Source organism: Eutrigla gurnardus (genome assembly GCF_963514095.1).
Source record: "Eutrigla gurnardus genome assembly, chromosome: 1".
Taxonomy (NCBI): Eukaryota; Metazoa; Chordata; class Actinopteri; order Perciformes; family Triglidae; genus Eutrigla; species Eutrigla gurnardus.
The window spans coordinates 14,654,030-14,673,660 of NC_139915.1; the positions used below are offsets into that span (position 1 = coordinate 14,654,030).

Genomic DNA, 19,631 nt, shown 5'->3' on the forward strand with positions numbered 1-19,631 from the left:
GCGTCCCCAAAAAAGTTGTGCCAACTTCAAGTTTAGAGTTCCTGTTGGAGATATATATATATTTTTTTTTTCTTCGGAAAACGTCTTTCTTTTCCAGACAGATTGAGCGCTTTCAAACATCTTCAGAGAGGTGTGTGGAAGTGCACTCATTCACAAATTGGAGCGGCCGCGTTATTGATATATCATATTTTCAAATAATTATGCTCATTCCCTATTGCGCTCCCGGGCAGTAAGAATAAATCGTCAATACATTGAAGGGGAGAGAGAGAGAGGGAGAGAGAGGGAGAGAGAGAGAAGAAGAAAAAAAAAGCGAGTCCCTGTGGAGCGTTTTTTGCGTTTGCATGCATGGGGATTGGCAACACAACGGGGCTTATTTACATTAAATACGCCACAAGGTTACAGTGCAGATAGATGAGCGTCATTTTTATCACTCATTACTTCTCTTAAGCGGTGACTGACGCTCAGGACGCACACGGGAGGCAACACTCATTTATCCTGGAGTTCTTTTAAGGCGAGGAGAAGAGGGAAAGACTCGGAACAGTTCACTTGAAAGGTAAGGATTTCTACTTTTTTGGACTCATTTTGTGACCCGCGTGTCTTTCTACGGACGGGGTTGTTATCCGGGGCGAATTTTTTTCTCTCTCTCCAAAAGGCACGGTGCCTGAGCGGCGAGCTCGGCGGTGTGTGAATGGTTATGTGCAGGGTGGTGGTGGGGGCAGATGTATTAAAAATAAAAGAGTGTTTGTGGGCAGTTCAAGGTCAGAAACTAACTACGGTGGTCGGGGATTCGGCTTGTTTCTCTTTACGCGGCGCCACGGGAAATGTACTGATGACGGGATTATTTCTTTAAGCGAGGTTCTGTGCATCAGCTGCTGTGTGTGTGTGTGTGTATGTGTGTGTGCGTTTTTATCCCCGTCAACGGCGAATACCGCAAGACCCGCGCTGTATCCAGCCAGTCGGGCTCCCCTCTCTACAATGGAGTGGCTTTTTTAACGGTACAATGCATTTCACCTACCAGATAGGGGGAGTCCACGCTGGAAGATGAAGGGAATATGCTGATGCCCGGGAGATCGGCATCAATGCAAAAACGTTCACCTTTTAGCAGGCAGCGGCAGAGAAGGAGAGCGAAGTCATAAACCCCCTATTTCTTTTTTTTCTTTTTCTTTTTTGGTACATTTTCAAACTCGGGATGCGCGGCGGGGAGCAGTTGTAGGGACAGGATCGAGGAGTCGGCGGTCTTTAACAGGTCCGAAGCGCACTTTTCAACACCCCCGTCATCCGACGACAATATGATCCGGTCAAATCATATGGACATGCCTCATTATTCAGTGAGCGCTATCTCTCACAACGCACCGTTTACGCGCAGGAGTTAGCCGGCGCCTCGCCAAATTTCAAAGGTAAGAAGAAAGTGTGGAGCTGATAGCAGCCTCCGCGACTTGGCTTTTACTTGGGGGGGCTTCAAGTGTATCAGTCGCTGGGAAGTCAGTTTTTTTTTTTTTTTTTTTTTAGGGGGGGGGGGGGGGGGGAACCGGGCTTGTTTGTGCGGATGCATCACAACAGCCCCCCCTTCCTTCCTCCTCCTCATATCTCCCAAGCATGATTAGAAATATCAGTGCAATTATCCGGAGCAAGTGACAATCGTAAAAAAAAACAAAAAAACAAAAAAAACGGCGACTAAATAGCAGCTGTGAGCGCGACGTGGGCTTTACGATGCTCGACACCTTGAAAGTGAACGCGAGGAGGGGAAAAACACATTTTTTTTAACCTGAAAAATTAATTATAATAAGTTTTGTTTGCATGTTTGACTCCGGGAACGCAGCGTGTGCGTTAAATAATAATAAAAAAAACAAAAACCATTCGACAAGGCGCACGGCTTCTTTGCGATGTTTGCGCATACGAACACACTCGGTACAGTAAGGAGACTTTGGAGAAGTCCAGCCACGGCTCCCCGGCAGCAGCGTGGACGACAAAACTTTCTATCGACACCCCGCACTTGTGCTGAGCGGGTGCGGGGAGGGCGAAGTTGAAACGGGCGGCTTCGCCACCATGTGTCAAAACTTGTGAGATGGAAGAAGAGCCGGTGAGACCTGCCATTTTGTGCAGTGATCGACCTCTCTTATGAATCAGCAGCCCCTGCATTATGCTTTGAGGAGACGTTACGACGGGATTCAGACGAGGGGGGTAAACACGCACATCGGCGGCGGGGAAAATGTCCCTTTTTTCCCGGGGAACCGGTGTCGCTCTCGGTGGAGAGGGGTGGGGGGGATGTGCGCGTTTGTTTTGGGGTTGGTGTTTTTAAGAGAGAGAGGGGAGAAAGTTAGAGCGAGTCGGTTAAAGGCGACGGGACGCTGATACACATCCGTTACTGTGGGAATCTAAAATGACGGAGCCCATAAGCCAATAATAATTTTGTATTGAGAGGCTCGGGTGTGTGACATGTCGTTGCGCTCGCGCTTTCACGAGTTACCTTCTTTTAATTCAGAGGGGCTTTATGTTTAGCAGCGCCTTTTTTGTTGTGCTCAAAAAACAAAAACTGATAAATTCCCACACCGAGGCTCACATGTCCGAATTTGTGTTTAAATGATTGGGGGGGGGGGGGGGGGGGGCAGTATTGAATTATCAGTAATATGTGGAACCAGGAATGACGCTTGTAATCCCATTTAAAGCCTCTGTCTCACCGTGCGTCTTGGGTGGGGAGGACCTTTTTTTTCTCTCTCTCCCCCTTGGAAGTGCAGTTGACCCCTGAGTGATCTGACCTGGCTGATCCAGCCACTTCCAAGCAGCCACCGGCGCTGCACAATAGCTGCGAAGACACATGTCATCCTTCTTAAAATACTCAACAATGTCCATCACGTTGTTTCCCACTGTTTCTCTAACCTTCCCTGAAAGTTGTCTCGAGCCAAAAAGGGAAAAAAAAAAGAATAATAATGCAACCTCTTCCTCGTATTCATTGTGCGAGGAAAAGGGGGATAAATAGATGTAGTGTGCGAGTTGAGATGCTGTCATTGTTTAATGGTATGCACAGGGCGGATATTATGTCTGAAATAGTGTCTGGGCGTAAACCCTTTTTGTCAGCTCCTTTCATTCTCTTATTGGAGATGCAATAGCAAATGGATAATTGTCCCCTGCTCCTCTGACAGTTTGGGGCTGCCTCACAGACCCGCTGCCCTTTTCCTGGACCTCTCCGCCGCTACAAGTGGAAATGTTGTCATTCTTCTCGACTGAAAATATTTGGGGAGAGACGCTGTGTTTTAAGGAAAAAAAGGCCTCGCTTTTGCAGACTGGCCTGTTCAAGGAATTTAATTTGTTGTCGAGGCCTTGGATTGTGTTGGCAATTTATTTAATTTTCATTAGCCCTGCTAAGATTATTTTTGGCATTCGTGTACCAGTCAGGTTACGTTTTAATATTACGTCCCACTCACTAATGAATTATCCAATTAATTGTCACCGTTGTTGTCATTAAAATAATTATTCTTATGAAATATGCAAGCATTATTTATCTTCCCTTCACAAACAGATGAATTCACAATGTTTATTGATGGGATTATTATTTTTTTATTCAGGAGTGAGATTTATTGCAGCAGAAAGCCACGCAGCACACACTGCACAAGCATTTTGATTTCATTCTCCTCCCGAGCTGCAACTTTCTGATCGACAGAGCTCAAAATGTGTTCCCCCGGCGAGCGTCTGCAGCGCCCGTGTTTGCCTGATCTCGTATTAGTTGCTTTCCCACCTGTGCCCGTGTCAGTCGTTGCTAAGGGGGCCGCGGGCCGTGACTGACTGCGGGGATATACGTCCCTCAGCCGAAAGCCAGAGTGGAGGGAGTGATGAGTGAGACAAGGTGGTGGTGGTGGTGGAGCAGGGGAGGTGTGGGAGCATGGCATGCAAAGGATGGCATCGTCTTTTCACCAGCCTGTCAGTCAGTCAGTCAGCCACTCGGATCAGCGTGGAGGAGACCCACTCGACTGGAGCCGCCGCGTTGTCAGTCCGACAACCCGGTGAATTATTTGCATGTTGACGTGTACACAATCAGATTTTTTATTTTTAAGTTTTTTTTTTTTTTTTATGAGGGAGAGGGGGGAAAAAAAGCAGTTTGAATCACACACTCATTTGACAAATGCGCATAAAGAAGGCAGCACACAGGCAGGCATGGCATCGCGTAACACCCCCCCCACCCCCCGTACAAACGCACAAACCCACAGTGAAGTGGTCGCATAAATTACATAATCTAGCAGCACAGGAAATATGTGTGCGTAATCAATCGGACAACACATAATTCAAGTTCTCCCGTGGCGTCGTCGGTGGCGTTTGCATCTGCAGCATAGTGCAGCCAGGCAGGCAGCCTCCCTGTGGCGGCTTGATCCCCTTCTCATGTAATTATAGGGGAGAGGGCTCCAGCTGTACAGGCTGCGAGGCCAGGGCCCCCAGTCCGCTGGGATCAGGGCGGTGGTGGGCAGGCCAGATCAGGCCAGCTCTGCTCATCAGCCAGCCATTAATTGATATGTGCAGTCAATGTGAAAGCAACCCCCCCCCCCCCCCCCCCCCCCCTTCTCCCTCTGTTACCTACTGGGGGAAGGCTGTGGATACCAGTGTCACTTCTTCATTTCCATTCTGGTTCTGATCGGCTCTCGTCTTCACACAGGCAACAGTGCAAGGCACGTACGTGTACTCCAGTGTGTCTGTGTGTGTGTGTGTGTCCCGCGGGGGGCAAGCAGGGTGTTAAAGGGACTGTAACACACACGCGTTAGTCTGGGCTGATCCTTGTAGCTCCGTGACCTTGATCTCCAGAGTTCAAGCCAGACAGGCAAAGATGTCGTGAGCCGCGCTCGCAGTCGCCGCGCGGAGGCTGATATGAAGGCTGATATGACGGGCCGCACACAGACACACACACACACACTACACAATCAAACGCATTCAAGCAAACGTGGGGATGTGAACTCGAGACGAGTTTGTCCCGACTGCAAAACGCCACGCACGCGATTACACACATCAGAAAGAAACAAGAAAAAGAGATTTTTTTTCAGCGCATTTGTTTGAATTTCTTTCATGGAAAATGTTTTATCTTTCCCCCAAACATTTATAAGGAACTGCAGTTCTGATTTGTTTCTGCTGTGGCGATGAATGGCAGTGGGCACGGAGTCTTCTCAAGTTGGCGCCGCTGACCTTTGGTCACCACGAAGCCTTTTCAGGATCTCTCGTGAAATTCATTTGTAAATGGACGACTGTAATTTCGTCATCCTTTACATGTTGTCCATTGAATGTGTTGCTGCTGTTTGAAATTCTGACCAAACTCAAACTGACTGCTTGAGAATACTAGAATACTAATGTCTCTGCGATTGTAAAATATAAAAATCAGCGGGACATATGGAAGATGGCATTACCAGAAATAAATATGCTATCAATTAAAATCTAGCTGTATGAATAATCAGTTTTATGGAATCATAGTTTAAATGAGAGTTTATGTTCAGTGTTCCTGCGTGCGCTGTATTAATGTGAGCCCACATCCCGTAGTTATGAGTTGGAGTGTATATTTTTTCCCCGGTATGTTGCTTGGCCCCGAGAGCTGGATAAGGATTCGGGGGCTTGAAGGGATGGAGGAGCGCGGGGGTGGGGGGTTTAATCACGGACGTCAGTTTGCTCTAAGAATAAAGAGTGTGGGGCAGATGAGGCGCTGACAGATTGGCTTGACTCAGTCCTCTCATGCCGGGGTGCCATCACAAGGAGCGTCTGCCTGTCTGGGCAGACGGGAGAGTTGGGGGGGGGGGGATGTGGACAGTAAGAGAGGTCGAAGTCGTCTCAGAGGGAGAGAGAGGTGGACACGCAAGGGGGCGTGAAGGAAGACCTGTTCTCTTCAAAAATGTCTCTTTTTTTTCTCCCTGATGTTTTCAATTGCAGACTTTATTAATGAGCCCAACAATGTGCATGCATGCAGGTCGATGTGTGTGTGTGTGTGTGTGTGTGTGTGGGACTTTTGCAGCGGTTTGTATTCGTGCTTCTACTTTGTCAGGGGGCAGTCTAATTGCTGAGGAAGCCCCGGTGTCCAGGCGATGCTCCGGCCTTGCCCCTTTCCCTCTCTCTGTCTGGGCATTCAGTTAACGCTCACATAACACCAACAAGGAATGTGTCCAGAAAGAAAAAAAAAAAAAAACTTTATCCTCTCAACCCCGTGATATTGCTCCTTTGTTTGGCCCGGCGGAAGGCGTTATTGAGTTTGGCTTCAGTTTCTTTCTTTTTTTTTTTTACCTTGAAGTTCGTTAGCATTTCGTATTTAAGGATGCGTCTTGCGGTGTCAGAACCGTTTTCCCCTTTTGATGTGTCGATCGGCGCTCCGCTTTTCAGCCGTGTCATTTCCGCCGACAACAGCTTAACGCAAACAGGCAAGCACACATCAATCAGAGGTCCTGAAGCAGAGAATTGTTGCTGCTTAGCATTCAGCCACGCTCAGCTAAGACAGTGGTAAATACCTCCGGTGTTGATGAGATGGAAGGTTATGTGTGTGCGTGCGTGTGTGTGTGTGTGTGTGTGTGTGCGTGAGGCAGGTTATGTCTATTACCCACTTCACATGCCATTGCCGGCCGCGTTGCACATGTCATGTCTGCTCTTTAGCTGCTCTCCCTCTCCGATGTGACCTCTGTAAACTTTCGCAGACCTGTGCTAATGAGCACGCCAAAGTAGCACAAGATGGAGGGAGAGGGAAAAGAGGAAAACAGTAGAGGAGGGAAAAAAAAGAGGGAGGAAAAAGAGGGAGGGGGTGAGGATACTGGAGAGAACTCCTGCACCTTTAATTATGATCAAGAGGTTTTCACCAAAGGACGGAGGCGTTGCAGTTCTGTTGCGCTCGTAAATCTGGCCCCGGATGCCGTATATTGTGTCGAACGATTACTGTACACCATTATAGTGCATATTCAACTGCCTCTCCAGCACCTGATTTGCATAATTGGATCTTTAATGAAACTTGCCTGGTGGAACAAAAAAATACAAAAAAAAGAGAGAGAGAGATGAAAAAAGTGGTTTGGCGTGAGGGTGCGGGGGGAAAGAGAGAGAGATAGAGAGAGAGAGAGGAAATAACACGATGTAGATGAATGCTCCCCTCAAATATTTGTTGGACTCATTTCTTGAAAGAGTTTTAAAGAGGTGCGAGAGGTGGCGGTTCGTGACGGTAAAAGGAAGACAGAAAGATGGGGGGGGGGGGGGGTGTAGGGGGGCTGACCTGCTCTGGCCCAGGCGCTCGCACATCAGCGGCAGTGCTACAAATAGGATGAGAAGTGACTGTGAAAGCTGTACATTCCCCGCCAGGTCTCGCGGGTTAAGACTACAATAGCGGGATATTCTGTAGCCCGGGGGGGATTTCAGCTCCTCTTCTGTCGACACTCACTGCACCTACTTGTTACTCAGGGAAGATGGCTCTTTTGTAGAGGAGCCGATTCCGCGCTCGCCTGGTGAAATTCCTCAGTCGCAAATATTTTGACAATGCCTAATCAGGAGCCGTGTTTTTTTTGTTTTTTTTGTCTACACTTTTTGCAGGGAGGGGGGTGGTCGCGGTGACTGAGTGAGCCGTTTTTCCTACCTATGCATGTGGATGTATGTATGTGTTACATAAGGAACTCACATTTCTAGTAATGATTTGTCCGATGATGTGTGGATTTCTACGTGTGCGTTCGCCCGATGGCTGCCGTCGCCTGTCCTCTTGTTTGTGGCCGTGGCAAGGCATCGGTGTAATTGCTTAATTCAATTCAAACATGTCCCGTTTCACTCGGCCTTCAGGAGGTGAAGGTTAAAATCCTTCTAGTGCCACTTTCACGCCAACGTGAGGGCAATAGATAATAGCAGGTTATTTGTCTTGTCTCGCTGAAGGATCTATTGTTTAATAGTGACGAGTGCGAGAGAGGGAGGGAGGAAAAAGAAGAACTATTTTCTTTAATCACCGTGTTCGGAGAGAGACTGTTAGGTGTAGCTCTTGTGTCTGTGATGCGAGTGCCCCCTCCATTCAAAAGTGGGACAGCCCGTCGTCCCGGCCTAATCGAGTGTCGCTGTAAAAAAAAAAAAAAAAAAACACAACAACCAGACGGCGGCGGTGCATTAGAGCGTTTGCCTGCGCTCAGCTGCCTGCGAGCGGCGGTTTTCTGTGTGCTTCCACTCCACATCCGTGGGAGTGGATCATGTGTCAAAGCGGTTTACAGGTGGCTGCAGGGCAGCAGCTCTTACAGAGAGGTGGAGTGAAGCCAGGCAAGGTTCAAGTACCTCAGAGGCTCTGACGGCGCTGAACTGAGCAACGGCAGCATCTGAGAGGACCCTTCAAAAGCCTCCTTATCACACTCCTCACTCCACAGCGTCTCACTCTCCTTGTTTCTTCTTCTGTCTCCCTGCAGCAGCCTCTGTCATCTCTCCATCCCACTCTTATCTCCCATTTATCATCATTCTCCTGCCTTCCTCTCTTCTCATTTATACCATCTGGACTTGTTGCCGTAAATGACAATACGTTGCCTTATTAGTTGCCATGTCCCGTGAGCACCAACTTTTTTTGTCAATTGCTTTCCGAAAAAGCAAAATCATGAGTGTCCTCTTTAAAGTCGAGCTGAAACAGCATTTCAAGAGCGACGAGTGATTGAGTGAAACAGACGGGACGTAACGTTGGGAGGAATTTGATTTAAATTATTATAAATATTGGCTCGCCAATCCTGCAGCTCCGTGCAGAGCCAAAGTTTCAGATTGTTTGATGCGTGTCATGGGAACTTGATTAGTATTACCTGATGTAAAGACACATTCCAGACAGAGATTTTTACAAATATTTTGGTGATCCAAAAGTGTTAAAAATTCATTTCTCATATCAGCTCGACGTAAGTGATTACGCTAGCCCTTTAAGTGGATACAATTAAAGATGAGGATATACTTCATAGAGAGAGACTTGTGAGAGCCACTGATAATAAAATCTCATCACATTTGTAAGTGTAATTTCCCCCCATTCTCCCTTGTGAGCCTCCAACAGTTGCTCTTCCTCCCAGTCAGGTTACTGGGAGCAAACACTCATACAGGTGAATTCACTCTGGTTAGAAGGACACATCACTTTCACATATCTGGACCTTTTTATTGAAAACACCCGACCAGACACCATTTCCCACGGGAAAACAATGTTGATGCAGTGTCCTGCGATGGTACGAGTCCCGCTGGAAAAGACTTCCACACCTCTGTCATTTTGTTCTCTTAATTGGTCAAATGTAAAAAAAAAAAAAAAAAAAAAAAATACTTAACTTGACAATAGGCAGTCATAAACCATTCCTATTAGCCTACAAGTAGCACATTCATGGAACGGTATAGATCCGGAGAGACAAGAGATAAATATACAGTAGGCAGAGTGATGACAGGACGGAGCGGGGGGAAGAAACACTTAGAGAGAAACGCAGCGAGCAGAAAGGAAAGAAGGAGCGAGACAGAGAGGAGGGATGATGTACTTAACGGTATCTGTAGGCTTCCTTCTCAACAAGCTGCTGCCACAGATCCTGGGAGCCTGCGTTGATAAATTCTGTTTGATAAAAGTCACTGAAATGCCGGCCTGTCTGCACACCTCTATTAAGCGCTGGTACATTTGTCACAGCCAGTGGAAGTCAACCAAAGGGTTTTAATGTCACATCAGGCTGAATTAAAGACTCAATCGAAAGCCCTGAAAGGTTTAGGTTTTTATTTCAAGTGACAGTAGTGGTGGTACAGCTGTGGCTGGCGCTAAAGATTACTGGGCTCTAGTTGATCAAGGCAGTCATTTTGCATTTTATATTTGGCTATTGGGAATTTTGTGATTATTCGTTGCTCATTTTAGCCTGGATGCTCATTTTGTATCTGATGACTTTGAGCGAGGGAGGGTGTGTGTGTGTGTGTGTGTGTGTGTGTGAGAGAGAAAGAGAGAGAGAGAGGAGGGGTGGGGGGCATCTCATCTCTTGCATTATTTTTCTAATTCATTTTTTTTTAATCAAGAGAAATTAGATCTATGCTGCATTAATCATCTGCCTTTCTTAATATAGCAAACTGAGGGAGCATTTAAAAAAAAAAAGGGGGGCCGCATTAAAAAGCACACAACTTTCCCCCTGAGAAGCCTCTTAATACCACATTACTGTTCTGCATTTATGCAAAAGTAAATAAGTAAACCCAAAAGGCAAATGAGCATTCCGGGCGTTTTAAACACACAGCCTTCTGTAAACGCCTGGCACGGCCGCCACCACATCTCCGAGGCGTAGCAGCCACGAGACGCACAGTGAGGCTTGCTACTGTGCTTCTTTTTTCCGCCCTTTAAAAGGTAAATATATGTGTTTATACTCACCCTTATTTGAGAACGGGATATTCAAAAACAAGTCCTTTTTTTAAGCCTTTTATTTTCTGGAACATCATTACTGTAAGACAGCGAAAAAGGCCTCCTAAATATCAGAGGATATTTGGACAAGCTTAGGGTCTGTACAAACAGAGGTGGGGAGAGGGGGATAAATCTCCTATTCATTTCATAAAAAAGAACCCCCCCCCGGTTTTATATAAAGAATGATCAACACTAATGATGAACGTGAACTTAAAGAAATTCGGCCATGATCTGTCCTTTCTCCGTCCGTGCACACGCTCACAAACAATCAGCCCATTCCCACCTGGTGTTGCATCTAATTAAGTCAAATACACATGAGTGGGAGCGCATTTGTTTGTGTAAGTGCGTCTGCTCGCCAAGAGCTGTCAGTCTTTCATGAACTACTTTAAAAAATTGTTGTTCAAGGTGGGAGCTAAATACTCTTTATCTATTATTTATCTGCGTTATTACTGAGGTTGAGTTTAAAAAGAGAGCTCTCCGACGCGGGAGAATTCCCCCGGCGCCTGACTCTTTCCTTTAATACATCTTTTAAGTCGTGAGATACGCGTTCCCACCCCTGCTGAAAAAGAAACCCTTAACAGATCTCCCGCAATTTCCAACAATTTTCTCAAATCATCTCTTTTTTTCTTTTTATTATTTTTTATTTTCAAACAGCCCACCTCATCATCTCCTCTCTCTATACCACCGCCTCCCCCTCCCCGTCTTCCTTTTCCCTCTTTTGTTTTGAACCTTGTCTTTTTGTTGTTTTTATTATTATTATTATTCTTGATCGTGAGCTGCAGCTGTTTTCTTCGCCTCAGGATTTTATCTCTTTTGTTGTGTCGTTCGCACCGATCGTGCTAATGGGGAGAGAGTTAAGTGGAAGTGCTGTGGCCCGGGCCCTTGTTCAGCTTGTCTGTCGGCTGCTTTGGTAAACAGGACTGTCAGATCGGCGCAGAGAGAGAGAGAGGAGGGGGGGGATGGGGGGGGGGGCATTTGCATCCATAGTGTGCTTGAAGGCTCGAAGGGTGGGGAGTGAGTTCACACTCAGACGTTCACAATTGGTGAGGGTCAATTTCACCAGTCGCTATGTCTAACCTTCTGTCCCTCCTCACTCATGTTTGTAGGTTTTCTGCTGCTTCGGTTGTTTTAACTGAAGTGATTGCTGAGATTTCGGGAAAATGGTGACATTGTAAGAGTCGGAGAGGGGACGGGGAGAACTGGAGAGATTTGAAACAAACATACGTGGCGCGGCGCACCGGCAGCCTGTCTCAGTCACCAAAGGAAAAAAAAAAAGAAATCCTGCTTAGATCAAAGAGCACTTTACCCACAAACCACAATTATAAACGAGACATCTGTAAACAAGTTGTCAAGACACCTCCGACTGCTCACAAAGTCAATTATTACCATGCATGGCCAACCTGGTCTCACTCCCGACTTGTCATATACCGACACTCGTCAGTGTCTGATACCCGCCTATCGGTGCACCCTGGGGCGTCTGCGTGACACACGCCAGGCTTCCAACCCACTTCCATTTAAACCCATCTGTGTCACCGTGAGATCAACTGACGTAGCATCGACAGGGAGTGGCTGCCTGTGGAAGATGGGTCGAACAATCTCAGGACTTTCACTCTGGAGACCGCAGTTCGCGCCCCACATGATACTGATGATGTTTGTGATGTCAGTCGCTAGCCGTGCGAGGTGCTAGCCACATCACTTGTGAGGCACTCAGTAGTCATGTTAGTCGTTAATCCCGTTATTAATAACTTCCTGTGATGAAGGAAGTTTATTTTGAAAAGACAGCATGTCTTTGTCCAAGCGTATATTGATAAACCACCCCTGACGTGTCCAAGGTGATGCTGGAGCGTTACTGAGAGCCTCATAGTTGGAAGCGTAGGGCTACATGTGGGTGTGGCGGTAGGCATGGCAACGTCGGTCCTCCACTTTGGTCTACAGTGATATTTCTCAACAAACAGTTGGCATGAAATTTGGCACAGACAGTCATGTTCCCCTCTGGATGAATTCAAATAACTTTGCTTTCATCCAGCACCATCATCAGTTAAAAATTAAGACTTCCCCAATATTTTCGTTTACGAAAACCTTCCGAACTGACATTCAATGCCTTGAATGAAAGGCCAAAGGCCAAACTCAGTAATCCAGAGTTGTACTGACGTAGGAGTTCCTTGAAAGGATCGAAAGCCACACAGATAGGAAGCTCATTTTGCACAGTAACTTTTACCACTTGTTGGCCCCCTCCTGTCCTGACCGAGTGCCTCCGCACTTCAACCTGCCTGTGACCCCCGTTGACCAGAACTTACTGTCACTTGACGTCCTTCAACTCTGTGCTCACATCCAAACACCAGAGCTGCTTCGGATTAGGGCTGGGATAGGTCTGCTCCACGAATCTGAAGTTGAGTTTATTTCTCTCTGTCTCCCTCGTCTCTCTGATTGCCGATCAGCCCCCGAGGGCTTTGAGGCGCTCTTGCAGGATCCCTTTGGTTAGAGTAAATGCCCCCCCTAGTTTTCAGGGTTCGAAGTGAGGTGGACTAAGGAGGGTGAGGTTATTGAGGATGTGGAAGGAGCAAGTTAAGTGTCCGTTTGATGGCCGGTCAGTGTGGAAGCCTTTGGGTGACGGGATCCTATAGGTGGGATCAGATTCATTTCTTTTGTGGTAAAAACTAGCTTCCAAATGAGGAAAAAAAAAACACATCACATCAGCCTCCTACTAGTAATTTTAAACAGGACATTTGGGGATTTTTGTAGCTCCGCTGTCACCTATTATAGCATTCTGAATGCTGCGTCCCACAAGAATCAAACACGCCAGCAAATACACCAATTTCAAGGTGCAGCTCGTTATTGTCGAATATTAAAATTAACTGATTGCTATCTTGGCAATCGCGCCCTTCTCTCAAAATAACACAAACGTGGCATCTTACAACGGATCTCCTCTCCGGTCTCCAGGCGGTGTGCTGAGCAGAGACGTGTGTGTGTGTTTCTTGATATATGGCCTGTAACAAAATGTAAGCCTGCGAGTTCCCAGTCCTCTGATGTTGCGGGTGCTAGGCAGTGTGCTTTTCCTCCGTTTCGCCGGCTCTCTGACTCGGCAGTATGTGCCAGTACCTGTCGCGCTCGCGTGTCTGTGTGTGTGTCGGCTGCTGCTGGGAGGGGCTCGCTGGTCCAGCCGAGACTCGTGTTCTTGTGGAGCCCAGCGGAGAGAGCGGCGGAGGTCAGTCTCCTCCTCAACACCCCTTTTTCATCCAATTTCTGTGGCTGCGGGCGGCTGCTTGCCGCGCTTTTGTTGCCGGAGGTAATCTGTGAAGTGATCTTAATTATGGAGGTTCGGCCTGTTCCTCTCTTCCCCCCACCTCTTCCTCTTCCTCTCTCTCTCTGTCTCTCTCCCTTCTCATTCTTTTCTCTCTCTGTCTTCCTCTCTGTACACGCTTTTAATCAAAGAGCGTAGTTAGCTGGTAATGAGGGCGAAGGGAGCACGTGCGCTTCTGCTTACACATGCTGCGAGGCTTCGAGGAGGAGAGTGAGGAGGACGAAGAGAGTGAGGAAGGACGGGAAGGGTGGAAAGACAAACCATTATACAGTTTCCAAAACTGGTTTGTCGGCGGACCAGTCATCTGGAATTTAGTTTGAAATTTTCACACCCAAAACTGTGGTTGGCAATCACACACACACACACACACACACAATTCTGTCAATATCACTTGCTTGGTCGAAGTATCTATACATTTTACACATTTCTTTGATAATCATAAATACGTTTTACATCAAATGGACTTATCAACCCTCCAAACACATAATCCTCCAATAAATTTGTTTTAAAGATGGATTTTTACATTTAAATCATACATATACATTGTCATTTTTAGAATGCAATGCAGCTCCTTTTAGAACCTGTAATTTAAGTGGAGTTTATTTGTAACAAAAACGAAAAAAAGCAAGTTAAAATAAGTCAATAAAAAAGTTATGAGGAGCAGTGACAACGGTTATGAAGGAGGGGAGGAGGGGAAGTGGAGAGATCTGGAGGGAAGCGGGGGAGGAGGGGGCAACAGGGAGCACTGGGGGTGGGGGAGAAAGGGAGTTAGACGGGATCCATTACACATAAACAGCCTAGGCATTGATGAGATGATCCGACGAGGATTAGGTCGACAATCCTGATGGACACTGAAAAGGTGACCACACGGGGGGGGGGGGGTCTGCACATGTGGAAGTGTGTATGTGTGTGTCGGCGACTTGTAGCATATGCCGTATGGCCTCATTATGATACCCCCTCCCCCACACACACACACATGTCCCAGCGCTGCCACTGTCGCTCTTTAAGGTCGCGCTGGGAGCCGTTTCCAGGTCACAGCGAGGCTAAAGGGCAGCAGCTGGGCCACGGATGCCAATCACTCTGAGACGCTCTTGTTCTTCACATGTGAAGTGTGTTATGATATCACTCAGCTGCGTTCAGCGCGGATCCTTGCTTTTTCATTTGACGGGTTGTATTGGAATGTGAGAGACAGAATTCAACAATAGCCAGACCTGACGCAGATATGATGCAATTCAGCAGCAGCACTTTTTACGATCAACAATTTAGGCGTTTATATTAAGTATTTATATCAGTAAAATGTCAAACAGTTGCTGGGTTTTGTTTCTTCAATGTGGTAATTTATCAAATGTGTTTTAACACATTTTTAAATATCTTTTTCAGATATATCACTAATTAAATGATCCAGTGATGAAACGACTAGTTGAGCAATCAATTTGTTGATTGTCAAAAATATTGTCTGCTTCAAATGATTAATCGTTGGAGTCATTTTTGAGGCAAAGACTTACTGGTTCCAGTCTCTCAAATTATTATTTAGTAGTCTTCCTGCCGCGCCTCGACACCGAGCTGAATCTCATCGGGCGTTGGACTGTTGGTCGGACAAAACCAGCACTTTGAAAATGTCAACTTGGACTTTTTCGTGATAGCATTTCTACCTCACAATGAGTGGATACAATTATTTTACTCTGAAGTGTCACACAGAGGGCTCAGGAAGTCCTTGTGTGAGTGGAGACTTTTTTTGTAAGAGTGTGTGCATGTGTGTGTTACAGTGAGGCTGCTAATTCCTTCAGGGTCAAGGGGAGGGGCCGGGGTTAAATGGTGTGACGGGAGAGGTCAACAGTGATTAGCTGTCGTCTGAACTAATGACAGGAAAAAGAAGATGAAGAAGAAGAAACAGAAGAGAGATGGGTTCTTGTATTCAGGCTGCTGAAATCATCGTGCATGTGTTATTGTGTCACACAGCCCCCCCCCCCCCCCCCCCACTGTCCCCTCCTTTCCTCATGTCCTTATATTATTAAAGGTTGCCTCCGTGCTTAAGTAAGGCAAAGCAGATGGCCCTTTTCATAAATCATGCTTATAAGATGATTACAGGCGTCGCCGCCCACCATTCTCCTCTCCACTGACGGTACAGTAGTGCTTACAGTTTTCCTCAAGGCCTGATAATCTTTAAAAAAGAAAGAACACAACCAAGCTAACGCTGAACTCTGATTATTTCACCGACCGGAGGGAAAAGGAGACACCGCAGTTTGAACCCTGAGAGCCGCGAAAGGTGACAAGTCAAGAAAAGAAAAAAAAAAAATACAAAAGATAAGACAACTTCCCCTGCTAGTGCCCCCCCCCCCCCCCCCCACACACACCTCCCCCTCCACTTGTTCTGTTCCTGAGCTTGGCTCAAAGTTGCTCAGAACAGGATGTTAAATATATAGCACAGGGGAGGGAGAAGGGGAGGAAGAGAGATGGAAAAGAAGTAAAAGGGACGGGTGTGTGTGTGTGTTGGATTATGTCTATGCCGTTGCACTATTCCTTGATGTATGCACCATGTCAGGCAGTCATTGTCTCCTGGGTAAAGAATGATAGTTCAAATACCTAGCATCTCTCCCCTGGTGCTCCAAATGCTCGCCTTTGAAGTTTTTATAATCCATCTGTCATCTGCGAGCAGGGAGGGCACATGTTCTGTACCACTCAATTACCAAATTCTCTTTTTGCCAGCTACAATGAGACAGGAAGCAAATAATATGGGCGACCCTGAAAAAAAGGGGGGGGGGGTAGTTGGGGGGGTATAGAAAGAGAGAAAGAGGGAGGAATTGCTTGAAATCCTGCGTTCCTGGCTTTCTCACGCACTTGATTGTGTCCCCTCGCTGCCTCTCATAACAGGAGAACAAAGCCTGTTTGTTGTGGGTGGAATGCCTAAAATGCTTCCTACTGTTACAATTATGAAGAATTTGATTGAATGTGTATTGTTTCAAAGGCTTAGCGATTTTGATCATTTTTAAAGTGCCTTAGATTGTTATTCAGCCTCCCTACTAGCAATAATAACCAGTCACCTAATCAAATTCCATTTGATATAAACATTTCATTTATTATATGGGTTGGTAGATGTTGCGTTACTGAAAAAAAAGAAAGAAAAGAAGAAGTGTGTTTTGATTATACATTATTCATTACCGACACTTAAAGAGGCATTCTGATAGGCTTTTTGTCAGCGGCTGGATGGAGAATCTAATGAAGTTTGCTGCAGTTCTTGGTGTTAAAATCGCCTTTAATTGGTGAACGCTTTGTTGTGCGTCTCTTTAAAGCCGCGCTGAGGCAACCGGAAAAAAAAACTTCAGATAACCGTCTGAAAAATAACAACAGCAGCGGTTGCAAATTACGGCTCTGAAACATATTTCATTTACATACACCACGGGCCCCCTTTTAAGGCGTCTACCTTTTAATTCTTTTTCATATTTAACACTCGATACAAAACAATAAAAGCCTCAGATCTCTGTGTCTGTATCCTCGTTTACATCGACAACCCCCCCCCCCCCCCCCATCCGAATGCATCCTCGCTGGGAAAGAAGATGAAAAGATTGTTTTGAGAAACTCGAAAGGAAATTTGACATTCTTTGGTTGCTTCTGAAACTTCCAATATTCTACCGTAATTGTTTCATACAAGTTATATATCTTCATTTGAGGGGAATGGGATGGGGGGAGATGAAGAACATGTCGGCTTCTTTCTTCCTGAATAAAAGGCAGCAGAACCCATCTGGTTGGGTGATCCACGGCTGGCCCGCTTGCGCTCATCGCTGAAATAATACTCCCTCTAATGACTCCCACATATTCTGAAATCTCCCTTTTGAAATTGGTCTTGGCAGATTATTTGCAGGTACTTGAGTTGCATCTGTTTGCAATTTTGCAAATGTGGAAGACTTTAATGCTGGGCAGGGGCGGGTAGCAGAGAAGAGGCTATTTTAATCCGTGGGATAACACCGGCTGTCAGCGTGAACGGGCCTGGGCAGCAGCCTGCACCTTGACCCACATCCCGACTTGTCTTTACCCAGGTGACACTATGGGTCTCGAATGGGAGCGCTTTCTCCTCATCCCTGCTTTGTAGCTGTCTATGGTTTTACTCTGAGCCTGTTTGGTGGTTGCATACAGAGTAAGAAAGATTCAAATCAAAGTGAAAATACGTTGGATCAAGTCACAGCAGTGGGGAAATGTTGTACAGCTTTGAGGTATTTGTACATTACTTGAATATTTTCATCATATGGGACTTCCCACTCGTAGACACTCCGCAAACTTACAGAGTGAAATATTTCAGCTCCCTATGTTTATTGGAAAGCTGTTGTGCTATGGAAAATCACATGCATCTCCAGATTTGGTGAGTGTTCCTTCATGGGTTGAGAAATGTCTTTTCTAAGCCAGTTAAGAGACCCATTAGCTTATTGGCGAGAAGAAAAAAATAACGTTCACGCTAAGCTGAAGACGGGCCCACGATAAGTTGACATTTCAGACGTGATTCTCACAGGTTAGCAACGGAATAAGGATTTTGGGTAAAAACAAATCAGATCTACTCATCAAATAGAATGGAGTGTTGCAGATTAAACAGTATATAAAGCTTCCCCTTGACCGGCCACAACAATAAAATGCTACTTAAACAGCAATCATAATCTGGTCATATAATCATATGATAGTAGAACATTCACAGAGGTCGTTTCTCTTCTACGACTACTTTATTTCTGATCCTTCAAAATGTTTTAAACCATTTACTTCACATCTCCAGTCATATTGTGCAGCTTTTTAACAACACATCCAAGTGATGAATACGTAAGCTAGTACCAACCACTTTGGACCAATGACATCATGACGTCCATACATTAATCAATTTGCAACTTTTATACACGGGAGGTGTGTGTGGAGCCACAGTCCTTTGGAACTCCGTATCATGCTATGGTTTAAGCCCGCCTACTTTTCAGATCAAATGCAATGTATTTGATTTAAAGCCCTGTTGTAAATATACACCACTCAAAAAGCCACTTTACTGGGGAATACATACAGGAGCTCAAGACACTTTCACTTTCATTGGAACTTCAAATGCTTACTTTGCAGGTACTCAACTAACATTTTCAATGCAGGACTGTGTAACAGTTTTTGTTTTACAGTCTGGTATTGTTCATTTTACTTAAAAAAATGATACGTTGTCCATCCACCATTGCAGATCAGTCTCACAGATTCTATTTAGTCATATATATATATATATATATATATATATATATATATATATACATATATAGGCCTATAGCTGAGAGGTCCCAGGATGCCCAGGAGTTTGTCAGGTATTTGTGTTGTCCAGTATGAAGTGCAGTGATCAGTGAAGCTAAACCAAAGCTGAAATGATTGTGACTTCAGTCCTTATTATTTCTACCATGTGGTGAGCAGCTGACCAGCTTAAGCCCCCTCCACCCCCACCCTCCTCCCTTTATTCACCCCGGTCTCCCTCCCTCCCCCCTTTAAAACTGTAATAAGGTGCCCTATTGTCCTATGGGCCACAGCCGAGCCCACCCGGCTCACTGTAATTGCATAGGTGGTTACAATTACATTAATTACATATTTCATCAACACTGTTTATCCAGCCGCACGGCAAATGAGGGAGTCAAACTTTTAACTCTGTCTTTTGTTTTTGCATTTCTTGTCTCTCACCCCCCCATTCCAAACCCCCTTTTCTCTTCCCTGCTTTTTTTTTTTTTTTTTTTTTTTTTTGTGGTTGTTTTATTAGAGCAAAGGGAGGGGAGGTGCCAGAGGAGGAATTATGCTGAAAGTGTATGCCTTGCAACTTTTCCCCTCCCTGTTGGAAATGTTTATTTGAACAGTAAGCTCATGATTTGAATATTTGTAATCCATGCTTAAATTTACAGGCCAGATGAACTTTTTGGCACAGAATGGCAACCATAAGTAGGATTTTGAGAAAAGCTTTACAAAATTTTAAGCCATGTGCAAGGCTTATATAATTTAGAAGGG

At 45.8% G+C, this 19,631-nt stretch overlaps 1 protein-coding gene across 3 annotated transcripts in view; it reads left to right on the forward strand.

Moving 5' to 3' along the window:
- The first annotated feature begins 283 nt into the window (after positions 1-283).
- The window catches only part of znf536 (zinc finger protein 536), a 218,101-nt gene continuing 198,753 nt past the window's right edge, over positions 284-19,631 (forward strand). Inside the window, exon 1 of one of the 3 annotated variants that reach the window (XM_084006599.1) lies at positions 284-553. The gene's annotated coding sequence lies outside the window, so the exon portion shown is untranslated. Of the gene's footprint in view, positions 554-1,245; positions 1,398-19,631 lie in introns of those variants that run through there. The other 2 variants (XM_084006602.1, XM_084006600.1) reach the window with 2 other exon arrangements.